Genomic DNA, 15015 nt, shown 5'->3' with positions numbered 1-15015 from the left:
GCTTGATTAAACATGACCATAACATTTTCAGTGAAATATATTTATAGACAAAGTATGCTTATTGCTGTCTTCTATGACTATGTGTTAAAAAGAAATGATAGGCAACTACAGCTACTTTTACATCATCATGTCTATTCTAATTATGCTTATTGGTTACTTAAAAACATTTTTTAAATATAATTATAAAGTCATTTCTTCTTAAAATGCATCATATTAGTTTCCAAAGCTTACAAAAATCAAAACATCTCAACAGTATCACATGCACATTGCAATGTGTTATGAAAACTGTCCAAGCAATTAACCAATTCCAGTACTGCCACTTTAAGTCAGAACATTGTCTAATTTCCACAACCCGGCCTAATTATAAGCTTATACCTTAAATCCCAACAAACAAACTCCTAAGACAGCTGGAACACTTATTCAATCAATCAATCCTTCTGACATAGCAAGTTTTTTGTTGCAACCCGTAGACCAGCAGGAGCCATAGTACCAATCATTGGAACACTCAATACCAGATATGGTTACAGCCACCCAGAAGTCCCCAAACTATCATGATATTATATAACACTATATTAGCAATATTTTTAGGTGTAAAAATATCCTTACATAGTAAGCACATCAGATTAGTGCCTCATCCTTCTCATAGATTTCCCATATGATGACTTAAAAAATCTGATGCCTTTTTTCAACTACTATTATGTGCCATGATGACTTACTCAATCTCACGTAGTTTCATTTTTATTCTCATGCAATTTCAATTCTGACTCTTTTGGTCAGAACAATGTACCTTCAAGATGCACATTTCAATACACACACTAATCTAGTTTCACAATGCACTTCAGCCTAGTCTACTTTACTTTCTTAGAACAATGGTTTGAAGAGAATTCATCTAGCAAGCACCGTGCATCTCCCGGTTTGGTCACTGCCAGATTAGGCTGTCATTCATCACTTATAGAACCCTATAATGCAGTAATAGTTATAGTATTTTAAATGCTTTTTAGACAATAAAATTCATCATATATTTACCTGAAGAAATTTTAATTATCTCTTGTCTACTATTATAGTTCAGCTAAGTTTCACCATTTTAATTTTTTTTTTTTTAATTTCAAGAACCTAGAGGATAGTTTTCAAATTGTATGACATTAATTGCTTTATAATTAATGCCATACATCATGTACAATCTTTGAATGTTAATGCATATTAAAGCTTTTACTCGCAGAAATTCAGATTTTTTCTAAGTAATCATTTGAAAGATATGATGCTTATGTATGTCTATTTTACACTCAATATAGATACTTTTTCTATACTTTATTTATTCTTATTCTGTTTATGTAAAGATAAAAAGAAAAAATATATATATTGTGTTAATTACCACATTTTGATTGTGTTAATCCTACAACCACAGTGGTAGTACTTTATTTATTCTGATCATACGTACTAATACTTTGTTTAATTTTTTCCCATTGGAGAAGTTCATTACATGTCATATTTTATTCAAGATCAGTGAATAAAATGGCCATTGGCCGGGGCTAAATTCTTGCATCTATTTCTATATTTTGCATTTACTGTGCTACACACAAAGATATAGGAGGCATGCTCTCTAGGCTGGCTGCTTGATTCAAGATCAGTGAATAAAATGGCTATTGGCCGGGGCTAAATTCTTGCATCTATTTCTATATTTTGCATTTACTGTGATACACACAAAGATACAGAACAATTTAGTTCTATCAAATACCTATAATAAAAAATCCAATTGAAATAATACATATAATAATAAATCAATAAGAAAATATACAAAAACAATACTATAAGTCTATAACAACACTACAAATTTATTGAGATTTTACACAGTAGATTATATATATAATTTTGGTTAACCGTAATTTTAGAAAACCTTTAACCATTAACCGAACCGAAAAAGTTTTGTTAAAAAACGGTTAGCCGAATTTTGTCGATTTGTTCGCTAACCAAAAATTTACTAAAGTTTGCACACCCTTAAAACACAATGTATATTGTATCAAAAAATTCTTAGTTATCATGAACTTTTACACATATAAGACCAACAACAACAAGTTCATGATAAAATTTAACTATGCTACCATAGTTAAGGAGTACAAACAAATCAACTTTTCCAGTATCATGTATCCTCTAAAATCTTTTTCATATTTGAAATCCAATGAAGATTTTAATGATAAGGAGCTTATCGGTTAGTTTTCTACAATGGCCCTGTTTGGTAAATGACTGTTGGCTGATTTGGTTGGCTGTTTGGGTTAGAAGGTATGATTTGTTGATAATATTAGCTGATTGTAGAAAGTTGTTTGATAAATTAGTTGTTAGCTGATAGCTGTTTGGTATAATTTCTTTTCTCAAAAAGCCAATTGATGAAAAGGCTGTTTTGAGTAGCCTTTTGAATTTTAGCATTTTGGAGTTGCAAAAAGTTTATTAACCAAACAACTAATAGTGGTCAAATAAGCCAAAATTGACTGATAGGCTGATTATTTACCAAACAGAGCCAATCTGTTTTCTACATGTATTGTTTTTCTTACGTATTAGTCACTTAATTATAACCTCTCTTTTTTTAAATGTAGATGCTATATTGCTATGGGTAGGGTCAAAGAAATATACTCCACTCTTGGAAAAATAGTTGCAGGCAAGCCTTCAAGGTTAATTGATTTTCTCATAGAAGATGCAAGGTAAGAATATATGTATATATAACTCTGTTAGCTTTTTTTGTTTCATATTACTTAATAAGAAAATTTTTTAATGGATAATATTATTAGTATTTGTTAAATATTTATAGGGGTAATCAGTTGAAGTGTACAGTGTGGGACGATCACGTTTCAAATATTGAACCATGGTTCAAATAAAAAATTAATGTTCCTCTAATAATATTGTTGCAGTTTTGTAGAGCCAACCACTGCATAAACAGTGAGTTTTTTTTTTTTTTTAATTTGAACTATTTATTTTCTTGAATTATTTGTGACATTTTTATTTGCATCTTATTTTTTTCTGAATTTTTTATGACATTTTATTAATATGCAGTTGGTGATATAAAGTTGTCAAGCTCTTACGATGCTACTCAGATACTTATCAATGAGGATTTACCTGAGTTCCTACAAGTTAAAGAAAGGTAAGTTTTATATTCACTTAGATATTTATACTTATTTTTTTACATAGACTAATTAATTTATTGAAAGTGAGGGTTGTAGATAAGGATGGCAATGTGCCATTGCTTCTATGGGATAGAGAGTGCAACGAACTAATAGGCATGACAACCGTGCAGCTAAAGGAAAAATATCTGGAGGTATGTATTAAATCTATTTTCCAATTTTTTTCTCAAATGTTTAATTTTTGATTAGCTTATTCACCATATATGTCAATTGTTTAGTTAACTAAGAAACTGCCACTGGGAATTGAAGCATTATGTGGTATTGCAATGGTTTTCAAGATTGTTGTCAGAAGGAGTAATTTGATAATCTTCATAACGTTTTTGTGGTTATGAAGATTATGAATGATCATACATTGGTTGATGCACATTATCCCGAGGTACTTGATATCCCAGACAATGACCATACATCTAAGCAGGAGACTAGTGGAGATGGCGAGGATTTAGACGAGGCATTTTAGATGTATAGTTTGAATTGTTGTCTTACTCTATAATAATTCAATCATAACTAAATATTACAGTAAACATTTGTCTAATATTCTTTTTATTTTTAACAGCAGGTATTCTTGTCAGAATATGAAGCAAAAACTCCAATTGCTATCAATATTTCTAGGCTTGAACATATGGATAACAATAGCAATCCTGTCAAGAGATGTCTATTAGCAATCCTGTCAAGTGTCAACTACGCTTAGAGCTTCTTGGTTCCAATGTTTACTGTATAGTGTGTTAATAGGTTAGGTTATTGAGCATGCAAAAGATTATGGTTTATGTAAATTGTAAACTTTTTTGAAGAAGTTATTTATCCATTAGATTAGTTCTTCTGTAATTTGTAAAGTTTCTTTTCTTTTCTTTTTTTTCTTCACTTACACAGTTACCATTCTATATTGTAAATACATTCTTATTGTAATACTAACTCTATTACAAGCTGAGGCTCGAACCCACCACCTCCCGTATGAAGGAAAGGGTTTGATGCCACTGGACTACAAGGTCCTTGGCAATTTTATTTAATCATATATTGTAATCATCCTAATTCCTATTAGACATGTATGATCATTCATCAACCTTATCGTCACCTTTTATTGCAAAATAATTAATATTTGATTTTATCCCTTTAATTATGTGAATTTCACCAAGAGTTTATTGCCAAAATGGTCTCTCGACTATTGTGAAATTACCAATTTGGTCATCGATAATTTTTCGTGCCCAATTAAGTCCCTCGACTTTGAAAATTTTAACCAATTTGGTCCTTTGTTTATTTTGCCGTTAAACATCCGTTAAAATTGGACCAAATTGGTAAATTTGCAATAATCAAGGGACCAAATTGGTAAATTTGCAATAGTCAAGGGACCAAATTGGTAATTTTGCTATAGTCAAAGGACCAAGTTGATAATTAATTTTTCACTGAAATAGTCCCTTGACTATAGCAAAATTACCAATTTGGTCCCTTGACTATTGCAAAATTACCAATTTGATCCCGATTTTAACGGATGTTTAACGGCAAAATAAACGGAGGACCAAATTGGTTAAAATTTTCAAAGTCTAGGGACTTAATTCGGCACGAAAATTTGTCGAGGACCAAATTGGTAATTTCGCAATAGTCGAGGGACCATTTCGGTAATAAACTCTTTCACCAATTAATTATTGACTATCAATTTTACCTAATAAAATTCATGATTATGGAATCACTCTATTCGTATCCCATTTTCATGGAAACACAATACAACAAATAATGCATATAATTTGGCTAATGTGAAGCATATGTATAACAATATATAGGCCCTGTTTGGTTATTTGACCACTATTAGTTGTTTGGTTAATAAGCTTTTTGCAACTCCAAAATGTTAAAATTCAAAAGGCTACTCAAAACAGCCTTTTCAATTAGCTTTTTGTAAAAAGAAATTATACCAAACAGCTATCAGCTAACAGCTAATTTATCAAACAACTTTCTACAATCAGCTAATATTATCAACAAATCATACCTTCTAACCCAAACAGCCAACCAAGTCAGCCAACAACCATTTACCAAACAGGGCCATAGAGTTTATTACCAAACAGCCATTTTTATAGTCAAGAGACCAAATTGGTAGTTAATTTTTCACTGAAATGGTCCCTTGACTATAACAAATTTACCAATTTGGTCCCTTGACTATAGCAAATTTACCAATTTGGTCCCAATTTTTAACGGCAAAATAAATAGAGGACCAAATTGGTTAAAATTTTCAAAGTCGGGGGACTTAATTGGGCACGAAAAATTGTTGAGAACCAAATTAGTAATTTCGCAATAGTCGAGGGACTATTTCGGTAATAAACTCCAACATATAATAAAAACATAGGTTACATAGCATTCATTAATAAATAATGGTTTCAAGTATAGGGCTAGATAATCTAATACAAGTCCAACATCCAAATGGATCACGCCATACATGTTTGCAAAATACATTAAAATCTAAGTATATAATGTTGTGCACAGTGAATCATGATTGAGTTTTTACCCAAAAAATATTTTAGAATTAGTTTTATTAGTTAATTATGATATTAGGTTTAGTTTAATTTCTTAGGAATATTTTATTATTTATGTTTATTTTAATTTGTTAGGATTAATTTTGTATTTGTTTAGTTGTTTTTTTTAGGTATATTCTTGAAAATAATTCAGCAATAATACTAATTACTAAAACTCTACTCTATAAATATGGAGATCAATTATGAATAAGGTAGAAAATCGAAGGAATGCTGAATAAGATGATCAATTATGACCAATGACATTGTGGTTTAGTGGAACGTTGTAGCTCGAGCCTTACTGGGAGACGGGCTTCAGGGACTTATCCTAGATGGTCTCCCCTAATAGAATCTACTATACTAATAAGAGCCCAAGAGAGTTAGGCCTAAAATGGGTAGAAAAAATGGCGGTCAAATTATTTAATCAAATGGATGGTTCAGATGAATTATTTAATCAAATAAATGGTTAAGATAATTCAGATTAATATTATTAATAGAGATTACCCAATTTAACCTTACTTTTATGATTATCCGTTAAGTTTTTCGTTAAATATTCTCTTCTTTGTTAATATTCCGTTAACATTTAACTTACCCATTAATTTCTATAAGAAAGATCTTAGGTTCGAACCTCATTTCAATCAAATTTGACATAATTAAGTTTCTCACTCTATTTACTCTTATTAAATTAAATAAATTAGTAGTTACAACAAAAAATGATACATATGTATTTCTTTAATTTAGAATTATGTATGTTTTTAAAAAAAAATTAGAATTATGTGTCTACAATACCTTTATTTGAAAAAATTATTCATTAAAAAAAATTAAATTAAATAAGAGAAATAATTTCATTAGTTATATTGTCTTTATTTTCTCTCATTCAAAGATGATTTACATTCAAATTTATCAATTGATATTCATTACATTGTCCATTATCTTATTTTTACAATATCTTGTAATTAAATATCAAAGTTATAGTACAAAATAATGTTATATATTTATTTACCAAGTATTTTATTAATACTATGAAAAAATAATTTAAAACAATTTGAAGCTAATTATATTAACTACTTGGGGATTGGTTGACAAATAGAGTACTCAAATAATAACCCAACAAATTGAAGCGGAAACACTCTATTTTACTCTTATTGAATTAAATAAATTAGTAGTTACAAAAAAAATGATACATATGTATTTCTTTAATACCATGAAAAAAATAAAAAAACAATAGTTTGAAACCAATCATATTAACTACTTGGGGGATTTGTAATAGTTTGAAACCAATCATATTAACTACTTGGGGGATTTGTTGACAATGAAAGTACATCATATTAACTACTTGGGGGATTTGTTGACAATGAAAGTACTCAAATAACCCATTACCCAGCAAATTGAAGTGAGAAACTACCTTTTAATATCTTTAGAATATATAATATTTTAAATTTTCAAATTTTTATTAATTTATTTAATCTTTTTTCTTAAACTATGGTTTTCTTTATCCACAATAACTCATTCAACAATAATGGTTGAACCAAATGAACCCCAAGCAGAACACCTAAAGGAAAGTCCATAGTTCCTATATCATAATCTCATTGCATGACGTTTTCATCTATGCTACCAACAATAACCGAATTGCAAATAACACACTACCAACAAAAAGGAAGAGAACAAATAGTAAAGATAAAGACAATGACAATGTTACTCAAAAGAGAATTAAGAACACTTAGAAAAATTCAAATGAAAAGTAGTATTTATTTAGACTATCATTTGACCAAATATTTAGACTATCGATTTTACAAGGTTGCAAACATTTATTTTAGTAATAATTATAATGAATTTTCTATATTATCTTGGATTCATATACTTTGAGTTAGATATTTAAATAAAAAAAATTCGACATTCAATTACCCATGTATAAACTTCTCTTATATAATCTTGCATTGATATACCTTCAAATATTTATTTAAATATAAACATTGGGCATAAACCCATACGCGCAATGCGCGTATAAAACTAGTAATCTTAAGAAAGTAAGATAAATACAAAATTAATTCTATGAAATTACGATAAATACAAAATCCTAACAAATTAAACTTAAGATAAATACAAGCAATCCGAGAACTATATTTTTTTGCCGTGTCACTACCCATGATAACCTCCATCATGCAACAAAATTTATAAATAATGTGCAATAACACATTATTAGGTTGAGTAAGAAATGCTTATTTGATGAGAACTATATATTGTTGCCGTGTCACTACCAATGATAATTGCACTGGAAGGGTGATCAATTGTGGATGGAGGTGATCAAGTGTTTCAAACAGATTCTAGTATTAGAAGATCACGAGTTAAGCTTGATTCTTGCCAACATTTATTAAGACTCTTGTATTTGAGTTAGATTATGACTCCTGATAAGTGCTAAAAATGCATACTTTTATGGGTCATTTTGGTGTTGTGTTGTGCGTATTTGGAATCCTTTGTGGTTGTTTTATGATGAAAATGCTTAGAAATGTGCTAATGTGTTGCAAAGCCCTATATATGTGTAAACTTTAGTGTTTTGAAAAATTTCGGGCATAAAGGATAGCATATGAGCTTGATTCGAAGCAACCGGGGACAAGTGCAATGGAGATATGCTTCAAGGACGGTCTACTCAGCCTGCTACACGGACTCATGCCATAGCCACCAGAAGTCAATCTAGTGATCTTCCTATGGTCCTCACTACATAGGTTTGTCCTATTGAGCCCACCTGTTACACACAGGCGGCTAAGTAAATTGAGTGGTGTGAGGCTATGGATCAAGAGTTTAATGCTCTGCTACAAAATCAAACATGGTTCCTAGTTCCTTCAAAATCATATATGAATATGTTAATAGTTGTAAATGGGTCTTTCATATGAAACGAAAGACTGATGGTTTTATTGAGAGACACAAGGCTCGATTAGTGGCAAAAGGGTTCAATCAAGTTCGTGGTCAAGATTTCTTTGACACTTTCAGTCCTGTGGTCAAGTCCACTACTATCAGGTTACTCTTATCTTTGGCTTTGTCTTTTAGTTGGGTTATTAGACAGCTTGATGTTCACAATACTTTTCTGAATGTAATTTAGCTGGGACTATCTATATACGGCAGCCCCTGGTTATGTTGATACTTAATTTCCTAATCATGTCTGTCTGTTGAAACGCTTCTTATATGCTCTAAAACAAGTTCCTAGGCTTGGTTTAATGGCCTACACACGTTTCTACTCTCTGTTGGGTTTAAGGCATCCAAAATAGATGAGTCTGTCTTTGTTCTATTATTCGCAGGATTCTGCCTTTGTGTATCTGTTGGTTTATGTTGATGATATACTTGTGATGAGAAGTGATCAGGATCTAGTAAATGTCATGATATCTATATTATCTGCTGCATTCAAAATTAGGAATTTTGATGAACCTGGGTTTTGCCTTGGAATTGAAACAGTTAAAATTGATGATGGAATATTGCTTTCTCAATAGAGGTAAATGACAGATATTTCAAAACGTGTTGGCATGACATATTGCAAATCTCTAACTACTCTTATTCCTTTCTCGAAATATGTTCCCTTCAATGTAGATTTGTATAATGATCCCACTCAGTATAGGAGTTTAGCTGGGCCCTATAATATCTCACAGCCACACAACTTGACTTGTCTTTTGCTGTAAATCAACTTTGTCAACATATGTATGTTCCTACAGTCTCACATTGGGAACAACTGAAGCATGTACTGAGGTATGTTAAAGGCACTATTTCTTTTGGTCTTTGCATATGTAAATCAGGATCTAGGGATCTTCATGTGTTTTCTGATTCTGATTGGGCTAGCTGTCCTAAAGACCGGAAATCAACTAGTGGTTATGTTGTGTTTCTTGGATCTAATCTTGTCTCTTGGGTTTGTAAGAAATAAAGAACTGTTGCTAGATCTTCCATTGAGGATGAGTATAAAGCTCTAGCATATATATCTGTGCTGAGGTAATCTGAATGATAAAATCCCCAGATTTTATCATTGCTGCATGAGATTCATGTCCAAATATTCCTGTTCGTAAATTATGGTGTGACAATCTTGGTGCTACATACATGTGTGCAAATCCAATCTTCCATACTCGCACCAAACATATGGAGATTGAATATCATTTGTTAGAGACAGAGTTGCTTCTGGAGACATTCAAGCTAATTCAATTTCAACAAAAAAAAAAAAAAAAACTAATTTTATTTCAACCAAAGACTAACTTGTTGACATTTTTACTAAGGCTTTGCATAATTCTAGATTTTCTTTTTCTTAGAGACAAGCTACAGGTTACTAGCTTACCGTGTACTTGAGGTGGAGTATTAGAACTCTATGTATTTGAGTAAGAATATGACTCTCATTCCTAGACTCTGTGAATCCTTCATTATATATATACTTGAAGTTTGTATTTTTATAAATACATTATATTATTCAATATAATTCACACAGTTCTCATCACATTCACTCGATCGAACATGTCGCAAGACCTGGATTCCCGAATTTGCCCAGATTTACGACTTTGATTTTATTCCATTTTAGACAGTTTACTGAATTCTAGAATTTGACCTTCATTTGAGATGAATGGGATAGTTGCATCTTTAATCTTGCTTAGGGTGTGTGGAAACCCGGTGGAAAACATTTTCCGGGCTTCTTGTGTTTGGCAAAACATGGAAAACAAAAGTCAATGGAAAATAATCTTTGATCAAAGGAAAATAGGGGTCATTTTATGGAAAAATGACTTCCCCCAAAATTTTAGGGAAGTCATTTTCCAGGCAACGTTTCTCTCATCCATCATTCTCCATCTTCAAATCTTCTTGCTACTCAATAAAGAATAACTCAGGACCTTCATCATCTTCAAGCAAACCACGCCATCGGAAATCATAAGAAACTCCGTTTCTGATCAGAAACCAATCGGAAATCATCTCTGGTTTCCGATCGAAAACCAGAGAGTCTCAACTCCGACCGGAAACCAGAAACTCTCTGGTTTAAATAACACTATTTTTGCTTGTTTAAAACGATGTCTCTTGAATTATTTGGATAAATAATGATAATAATTGATAGAATATGTGATTTTAACTTTGGGTTACAATTTGCTCAGTTTCCAGAAAATGAACCAAACACATCAATACAGTTTTCTGAAATGCAACCAAACAACGGAAAGGAAAATATTTTCTGAAAAATGACTCATTTTTCAGAAAATATTTTCTAAAAGTTATTTTCCGGGTTTTCAAACACACCTTTAGTTTGGGTTTTGAAAATTGTTATTCCCTCCCTGTATTCTCATTTCCTTTAAATACTACACTGAAACTAGCGTTACGTTCTTCATCGATCATCATATCATATCGTCAATGGAGAGAGGTCCTGAAAAAGCTGGTGCGGATAAAACAAAATTCACAGAATGCTGGGAGACATCTCGTAAAACACCTTACATCATGCGCCTTGCCATGTCTGCTGGCATTGGAGGCCTTCTCTTTGGTTATGACACTGGTAAACACTATCCACAAAATCCCCAATTTAATTTTTGTTTATTCTTTTCCTACTATACCACAAAGAATCTGCTCTTGTATGTTATGTGCTTTTATAATAATTATAATTAAATTATTTATCATTTTTTTCATATTTATTTTAGTAATAATATAATTACATAAATCATATTATATATCGATCTTTTTAAGATAATTACAGACAGACGAATCATATATTATTCAATTAATTGAGTAATACTTTTGCACTAATCTTATAACCAAATAAATGTACACGTTCAATATTTGAATTCTTTATAATTTTTTCATCTAAATATATAATTAAAAATAATTTATCCGTGCATCGCACGAATAATTGAGCGATTATTTGCTCGAATTCAAGCAAGAATGACATCAGAAAACATAATCGATCCAACCAATTTCATCCATTTCACTATATAATATTCGATATTATAATTTATATAATTATATATCGATACAAATATTCTTAAAATATTATAACAAAATTCATTCCGTGTAACGCGCGGGAAAAAATACTAGTTAAGATAAATATAAAATCCTAACAAACAAAGATAAAATTCAGGACACTGAGCATGTACTAATTACGCAGGACTTTGATTTTATTTCCATTTTAGACAATTTACTGAATTCTCGAATTTGGCCTTCATTTGAGATGAATGGGATAGTTGCATCTTTAATCTTGTTTTGTTTGGGTTTTAAATATTGTTATTCCATTTCCTTTAAATACTACACTAATAGCATGTTTGGTTCGCGAAATAGGCCTGAAATGGCATAGCATTCCTCGGAATAGACCTATTCCTTTGTTTGGTAATGCTTTTTATTCCCGGAACATTGTTCCTGGGAATGAGCTATTACCGTTGCAAAGGTAATACTTATTACTAGAACCCCCTTGGTATTAACCTATTTCTGAGTTCCCCCAAATTTTCTTATTTACTATTCTATCCTTAATTAAACTTAAAATATATTTAGATCACAATTCACAACACTCTAAATCAAACTTATTTTTTTATAAAAATATTATTTTCGTAGTAATATTTCGTAAGAATGGTAAAATGACAAATTTTTTCTGATAGTGAACAGTATTGAGCCAAATATGGCGCAACATTGTTCATCTACACTATTTTTAAAAAATATATATATTCTTGTTTTGAACCTATTATTTTTTGTTTATTTCGTTTTAATCTTTTATATTGTTTTTATGTATTTATATATTTTTGTTATATTTATATTATTAAACATAAATAATAATCTCATCAAGACGATTAAAATAAGATTAATATTTAATATAGATTAATTAAATATTATACAAATAATCAAGTGTTGGTATAATTTTTTAAATTTTATACCAAAAAATAAATAACTCTTTCCAAATAATTCACAATATACACATTTAAATAAATAAATATAAAAATGAAATGAAATCTAAGTACAGGTTTAGCTGAGGAATCTAAAAGCTCATTTGGTTCATTCATAATACAACATTTGTTGTTTATTTCCAGCAAAATGATGATCGAATTTCTTGAATTTTCTAGTGGAAAGATGCCCATGAGTGATTGCGTTCTTAGTGTTCTTGTTGCACTAGAAGTGAGTGGCCACTTTGCATCTTTTTGGCTGCTTCGAATGGCATATAGAGCTTGTATTCTCCTCAGGATAATCTCATCACATTTTATAGTAATATTAGAAGTACTGAATATGATCATTTGTTGTAGGAAGACCCCTTGAAATAAGGAGATACACACATTTCAAACCAACTTCCTGAAGACTTTATAATCTCTTCTTCTAAATATTATTAAATGTTCTTTGAAAAATTTTGTTATTTATATAAATATTTTAATATTTTATTTCATAATTTATAGATCATTTTATTAATATTGTAATTGCTATAGAATAATATTATATAAAAATATGATGGAATAATAATAATAATAATAATAATAATAATAATAATAATTGTATAAGGGTATTTATGTCTTTTAAATATATATTCCATTTCTATTCCTTTAACCAACCAAACGTTGGAATACAATTCCTAAAGTCTATTTTTTCAGCGAACCAACCAATAGAATACAGTTCATGTTCTATTCTTTATGGAATAACATCCTATTCCCTCCAAATCCATTCCGTGAACCAAACATGTTGTAACTAGTTTAGGTTCCTCATCATCTTATCAATTATCAACCATGAAGAGAGATCTGAAAAAGTTGGTGCAGATAAAACAAAATTCACAGAATGTTGGGAGAAATCTCGTAAAACACCTTACATCATGCGCCTTGCCATGTCTGCTGGCATTGGAGGCCTTCTCTTTGGTTATGACATTGGTAAACACTATCCACAAAATCCTCAGTTTAATATTTGTTTAATCTTTTCCCACTATACCACAAAGAATCTGGTCTTGTATGTTAATAATTTGCACGGGATCATATCGGACTAGTAATGAAGATGCTATATATGTAAAAGGTGTTATTTCTGGAGCTCTGTTGTATATCAAGGAAGATTTCAAAACTGTCCTGGACCAAACATGGCTTCAGGCAAGTAAACTAACGTAGTACTGATCATGATTAATATATATGTTCGATCCTGTTAACATATTCTGATCTTATCCTTTAATTTGATGATGTGAAGGAAAGAATTGTGATTGTGGGATCTGCACTGGGGGGTGGATGAGCGATAAGTATGGAAGAAAAAGGTGGATTCTTATAGCTGATGTTGTGTCCAACACTTCCCCCCTTTATATCTCAGAGGTGCTCTGGTTAGCATTAATGGCTTGTCGGGACAGGTTTTGTCTTTCTCACATTAACTTAGCATTCACCAGGGTAATTAGCCATATCCTTTCTTTGCATACTCATACTCAACTGATATCCATATCCATCCCTTAATACATTGGCACCTGGCGTTGGATGCTTGGAGCAGCCGGATTGCCAGCTTTAGTTCAATTTGTGTTGATGCTCTCCCTTCCTGAGTCTCCCAGATGGGTATGGTCATTCATCAATCCTACACTATGCAGCTTGTAGACAGGTATGGGAGGAGGAGGCTGATGATCATCTCCATGTTCGGGATCATAAGCTGTTTGACTCTCTTATCTGGCCTCCTTTATCTCACCTCTCAACATTCCCCGCCAGTGAGCCTCTCCCAATCCCAACAATTTGGACTCAATTCAACCTGCTCCAATTTCTTATTCACACCTGGATCAAATAATCAACCGTCATCTTGGAGCTGCTACTCGTGTGTGCATCAGCATGCCACCTCTCACCACTGTTGCCTTCTGCTCTAACAAAACCGGCAAAGTAAGTTAGTTCGTTTTATCTGTACACTTTCTAACTCAAAATTATCTTCTATATTACACTTTCCTGCAAAATTCTTACCATTTCTGGATTCTGATCTTAACAACAGTATAATCCAGGAGCCTGTTTATCTGTGATGGATGAAGTGAAACACTTGTGCCAGTCAGAAGGGCGATCATGGTACACAGAAGGCAGCCCCAGCAAATATGGGATCTTTGCAGTCTTGCTCCTTGGATTGTTCATCATATCCTACGCTCCTGGGATGGGGACACTGCCATGGGTCGTGAACTCTGAGATTTACCCTTTCGACCACCTTGGACGGCTGACTGCTGTTTGGTGTTTCTGTTGCAGCTAAACAACAAGCTGGGTTGGTTTGTATCCTTTTTCCAGCATCTTTTCGACCTCCTCGAATTGCAGTCCTTTGGTTTCAAGTACGAGGAAGAAGATGGCCACAAGTCCAATGAGTGAACAGCCTGCAAACAAGAGGAATGTCCCTGAAGTGCCAATAGCCTCTATGAGAGTCAAGAAAGTGAGTGAGACGACGAGATTTGAAACCCAGTT

At 31.7% G+C, this 15015-nt stretch overlaps 1 long non-coding RNA gene across 1 annotated transcript; it reads right to left on the bottom strand.

Annotated features, from left to right (window-relative positions):
* Window positions 1-13595: 13595 nt before the first annotated feature.
* LOC116006051 lies at window positions 13596-15015 on the bottom strand. Its single transcript, XR_004095039.1, has 2 exons — window positions 14536-15015; window positions 13596-14435 (listed from the first exon to the last, which is right to left on the bottom strand). It is a non-coding gene; the product is annotated as an uncharacterized LOC116006051 (long non-coding RNA).

This window comes from Ipomoea triloba, chromosome 15, assembly GCF_003576645.1.
Source record: "Ipomoea triloba cultivar NCNSP0323 chromosome 15, ASM357664v1".
NCBI lineage: Eukaryota > Viridiplantae > Streptophyta > Magnoliopsida > Solanales > Convolvulaceae > Ipomoea > Ipomoea triloba.
This window is presented reverse-complemented; position numbering and strand designations above follow the sequence as displayed.